Consider the following 6140-nt stretch of genomic DNA (forward strand, 5'->3'; position numbering starts at 1 on the left):
AATACCTATTTCTTTACTACCCACAAGGGGCTAAACACAGAGGGGACAAACAAGGACAGACAAACGGATTAAGTCGATTATATCGACCCCAGTGCGTAACTGGTACTTATTTAATCGACCCCGAAAGGATGAAAGGCAAAGTTGACCTTGGCGGAATTTGAACTCAGAACGTAGTGGCAGACAAAATACCGCTAAGCATTTCGCCCGGCGTGCTAACATTTCTGCCAGCTCGCCTCCTTCCTATTAATACCATTAACCCTTTCATTACCATATTTCTGTTGAGATGCTCTATGTTTCTTTCAATTAATTTTAAATATAACAAAGAATTTAGTAAAATAGCTTAGTTATCATTAAGCTAGTGTTAGGAACGTAAATTGCAGCTAAAGTTTAATGGAAGATTTTAATTGAAAACTTATGAAAACAAAACATTTGTACTACAGAACCAGAGGCAGTTTCAGCTGGGTTGGTATCGAAAGGGTTAATACCTTAACCATTTTGCTACCATAGTTCTGTTGAGATGCTCTGTGTTTCTTTCGATTACTTTAAATATAACAAAGAATTTAGTAAAATAACTTAGTTATCATTAAGCTAGGGTTAGGAACATAAATTATGGCTAAGGTTTGAGGGAAGATTTTAATTCAGATCTTTTGAAAACAAGACATTTGTAATGCAGAACCAGAGGTGTGTTGATATCAAAAGGGTTAAATGTAAATGTGACAAGGATTATAGAATTGGTCATTATAAAAGGTGGCGAGCTGGCAGAAACGTTAGCATGCTGGGTGGAATGCCGAGCAGTATTTCGTTTGTCGCTAAGTTTTGAGTTCAAATTCCGCCGAGGTCGACTTTGCCTTTCATCCTTACAGGGTCAATTAAATAAGTACCAGTTACGCACTGGAGTCAATATAATTGACTTAATCCATTTGTTTGTCCCCTCTGTGTTTAGCCCCTTGTGGGTAATAAAGAAATAAGAATTGGTGTGTGTGCAGTGGTAGGTCTTTGGTAAGTAATGCTTTATCAAAAGTAAATAAAGAGATACTCAGTGACTGTTTACATAATTGTGTGCATGTGTGTGTGTAGTTTTTTTTTTTCTTTTTACTTTTTCACTGTTTTACTGAAGAGGAAAGGCTGTGCCTATAACCCAGAACTTCAGAGACAGATTGGGATCATCAAGCTGGAGACCTGACCCAGATACTTGCAACAGAACGGCCCACACTAAAGCCACCTGCCTAAGGTAGCAGGTTGTGGTGTTAAACCCAGTGTGCCACTCAGGTAAGTCATACCAGGATTTGAACTCAGAACACAAAGAACTAGAACCGTAGAAGGACAATCTTGTTGAGACTTAAAAGTGTGTTTGTTAAGTTTAAGCTTTAATCATCTGTGATTGAATAGACTCATGACTTATGACACTGAGGTTCCCAATTGATTGAAGAAGTTGATTAATATAACATCTACACTGACCACACAGCCATTGCTATAGCAACTATTACATTCAGGCAGGTGATAACAGTGTCTCCATGTAACTAATCTTTTTTTTTTATTGTCATGGTCTTCCCCCCACCCCCACAATCTTGTGGAACATCCTCCACCCCACCCCCTTTATACTACTTATATTTCTCCCACTGTGTATCCCTGTCGGTGACACGTAAAAGCACCAACCGATCGTGGCCCTTTGCCAGCCTGCTCTGGCTCCTGTGCCGGTGGCACGTAAAAAACACCCACTACACTCACGAAGTGGTTGGTGTTAGGAAGGGCATCCAGCTATAGAAACACTGCCAAATCAGACTAGAGCCTGGTGCAGTCTCCATGGCTTACCAGACCCCGGTCGAACCGTCCAACCCATGCTAGCATGGAAAACGGACGTTAAATGATGATGATGATGATGTTTCCTGTAGATAAACACCAATACATTTCCAGTATTATCTATTTCACTCTTTCTCTCTCTCTCTCTCTCTCTCTCTCTGGCTGTCTCTCTAACTCTCTCCCCTTCCTCTTCGTCCTTGTTCCACAGGGGTAGCCAATTACCCCCTTTATTTTTGTCTATTATACACTGGCTCACAGCCACTCCTCCCCTCAGTTCCACTCCCCCTCCTGTTGAACCATCCTACCCATGCCAGCATGAGAAATGGACATTAAATGATGATGATGGTTGGAACCAGTGCACACCAATGCTTTTGCTGTTGGAAATCTGTAAAATTTGGGAGGGTTTTTTTTTATCCACCCCCACCCCCACACACCCTGAAGAACTTAAAATATGCAGTCCCCATTTTAAAGTTTTAAAGATAGTAAGGTGTTTAACGAAGGGATATTTGGCTGCTACCTTGAATGAAACAAAGAACTACATCGTAACCACTTAACAACAGAAAATATGTCGCTCTTTATGATGTATTTAGTCTGCTGGTGGAATTTTGCTTTACCAAAGACCATTTCTTTATATGGAACCGGTGAACTAAGTCTACCACAGTGCTTCTTCCAATTGATTCTATTCTATTACTGGCCTCAGCCAGGGATTGTGGCCATGCTGTAGCACCACCATCAGCACTAATGCTTGTTTATTTTAAACTCGTTTGCCCTGTCCTGTCTTTGGACTTTGGAAACAATTTATGGAAAATAATGAATTGGACTTAGCTGCCCTTCTTTGCATTTCTTGTAGTGATGTGGGTTCCTCTGCTATATCAGATAAGAAGTTGTCTTCATATTCTTTGAACACATCCATAACTTATTCCTTGTAGATCCCCGGGGCCTTTAGCTGTGTATTGAGAAGCTGTGGGCCTTTGAGCTATAAGCTGTTACAGTATTTAATTTGGTTGTAAGGAATATGTTTTATAGATTTCAAATTGCTAAAGGTGGTGGAAACTGCTTGCTGTTATTGTAACTTTGGATGAGTTAAAGAAATTGTGTGATAGAAAGAAATTGGTTCCATTCAAACTCCAAAGAACTGTCTCTTTAATTTGATCTGTTATTTGTACAAATTGAAGAATTACTATTTTGAAATAGCTGGCAGAGGTATCAAAGACTTGTTTGTTGTGCTTTCGTGCTGGTTCCTCAAAAAGCACCCAGTACACTCTATAATGTGGTTTGAATTTGAAAGGGCATCAAACCCTAGAAACTGTCTGCCAAAGTAGACATTGGAGCTCAATGCAATTCTCTGATTCATCAGACTATTCAACCGGTTCCAGTATGGCAAATGGACATTAAATGATGATGATGATGATGATATTACTGTTGGTGGAGATGACAGATGGGTAGATTTATTAGTCAACAAGGAATACACAGCATGCTTGTATGACGTGCTAGAAATAGCTACCAAATCTCTTTCAAATGACCTACAATTATCCTAAAAAATGGAAGGATACATTGAACAATGTGACATTCCAACCATGACCATTTCCTTTTGGATTCACTCAGCTGTAAAAGAGTACTAACTAGGTGCTGGTGCAGCTTCCTCTCCCCCCACCCCCACTGGATGTGTTGCTGGGTCAAAGATAAGACGGTTGATGAGAGTTCTTCATAACATAGGAACCTAAAACAATTAGTGAAAATATGGAATATATTAGCAAGCCATACTTGCTCATGACTGATGGCTCTTTATACTTTAATTACTCCAAAAATTAAACACAATTGCAGCATTATTTACTGAAATTTGTGTCTTCTTCTATAACCCTGGGCTGACTGAAAGCTTGTGAGAGCATTTTGTTGACTGAAACTGAAAGAAGCCTGTTGTATATATCTATGTGTGTGTGTTTGTGCTTGTCCCCTACTACTGACAAACAACTGATGTTGGTGTGTCTACATCCCCATGACTTAGTGGTTGAACAAAATACATCGATAGAATAAATAATGGGCTTAAACAAAAAGTTAGTACTGGGGTCAGTTCATTTGACAAAAAGTTCTTCAAGACAGTGCTCCATCATGGCCACAGTCTAATAACTGAAACAAGTAAAAGTTGAAAGATATAATACTGGTCAGCACCCAGACTTCTAATTATATTTGTGTAGAATTGGCCAGAATTTGTAATTGGCTTTATGTATATAGAATTGGCCAAAGAATAGAAGAATCAAGTGACCAAATATGTCTTTAATATTTTCCAAGCTTCAGTGAGTTTTGGCATGATAAACCCAAAGACAATATTAAACATTTGGCAAGAATATCTTTGAAAATATTGAGAATTTTGTGAAACATATTTCTCCTCCTCAATTCAATTCTAACCAAAAGTTTATACAAACACATAGGTTTGGGCATGGCTGTGTGGTAAGAAGCTTGCTTCCCGACCACATGGTTTTGGGTTCAGTCCCCAGGCAAGTGTCTTCTACTATAAACCCTGGCCTTGTGAATGGATTAGGTGGATGAAAACTGACAGAAGCCTGTCATGTGTGTGTGTGTGTTGTTATTTCCTTCCCTTGACATTACCTGATGGTTAGAGGTGATCTGCTTTACTTTCATTGTTTCTTTATGTACCTGTTGTGCAGGTGGGTAACTCGAGCAATAAAATCTTCAGTAGTTTCTCCCCAGGGCAGGGCACAACACTAATAAGAACCCATCACCAATGGGTTATAATCAACCTCATATAACCCTAACCCTCATCATGCAACTGTCGTCCTTAGTTTCCAGTCTTCCATGAAAACATGTTTGGTCTTGGGGTAAATATTAATTTATTTCGAAACAGGTGAAGGTTGGTATCAGAAATGGAATTTGGCCAAAGAAAATCTGCCTCAACAAAATCTCTCCAGCGCATACGAGTATGAAAAGGCAGGCATTGAACCATGAATTTAATGATGGTGATGTTATTATTACTACTTAAACATTTGAATCAAGAGGGGGTTGGTTTTGGCATCTTCATGGGTTCCTTAGACTGGAGAGATCGGAGAGGTTGATGGTAGTTTTTAATAATTGCAAAGGAAACAGGGGTGAGGCACTGACATTTCAGAGAAGAAGGACTGGTGGAATGGTGAGTGCAGAGCCTGAGAAAAGATAAGTATGATGGACAGAGCTGGTATGCAACCATCTACCTCCAGAGAGCATTGGCCATTGCAGTCCAGAGGCTGATGTGTATTGGCCTTTCACGCTGACCATGCAATGTCATTCTAAAAATAAATAATCACATCACGGAAATCTTGAAGCTATGAAATAAGGCATGATTAATTCAAATCAAGTTAAATAAATAAGCTTTATGTTTAACAAAGTTGAAGATTAATGAGTGATAAGATACATGTTGTTGTTGTTGTTGTTTAGTTCCAGATTAGTCCATAGTCAACGCATTCTAGTCATGGCCATCCCATTTATCATTCTGATATAAAATAATCATGACTTCCTTTTACACTCTACCTTTATTGTTTAAGATGGCAGGTATGTTTTGAGGGAGATTTAGCTGCTATTACTAACATTTCAAGTGACCATGTCTCCCTCAATGGTTCATCATGATGAAGATTATCACCACAGAATGTCGTAATAACTGAATATTGAAATAAATGATGTCAAGAAAAATTTTGTTCTTTTCTTTTATTCAGAATTTTAAAAAAAATAATCAAAACACCAGAAAGTAAATAAAAGAGATGATATCACACATTAATTATTGATATCTAAATAGCCTCGTTAACTAATAATAAAACGCTTGATGAGAGTTTCTATAACTGAATATGTATAATGGTGTGGCTGTGTAGTAAGAAGTTTGCTTCTCAGCAACATGGTTCCGGGTTCAGTCCCACTATGTGGCACCTTGTGTAAGTGTCTTTTACAAAAGCCTTGTGAGTGGGTTTGGTAGATAGAAACTAAAAGAAGCCTGTCATATGTATATATATACATATATATATATCATCATTTAACATCTGTCTTCCATGCTAGCATGGGTTGGACGATTTGACTGAGGTCTGGGGAGCCAGTGGCTACACCAGGCTCCAATCTGATCTGGCAATGTTTCTACAGCTGGATGCCCTTCCTAACGTCAACCACTCCGAGAGTGTAGTGGGTGCTTTTTACGTGCTGCATATGTGTGTGTGTGTGTGTGTAGCAGGGATGCCTTTGTGTCTGTGTTTGTCCCCTACTACTCCCTGACAACTGGTGTTGGTGTGTTTATATCCCTGTAACTTAACAGTTTGACAAAAGAGAGTGACAGAATAAGTACTAGGCTTAACAATAAAAGAATA

The sequence above is a fragment of the Octopus sinensis genome, linkage group LG4, assembly GCF_006345805.1.
Source record: "Octopus sinensis linkage group LG4, ASM634580v1, whole genome shotgun sequence".
Classification (NCBI taxonomy): domain Eukaryota; kingdom Metazoa; phylum Mollusca; class Cephalopoda; order Octopoda; family Octopodidae; genus Octopus; species Octopus sinensis.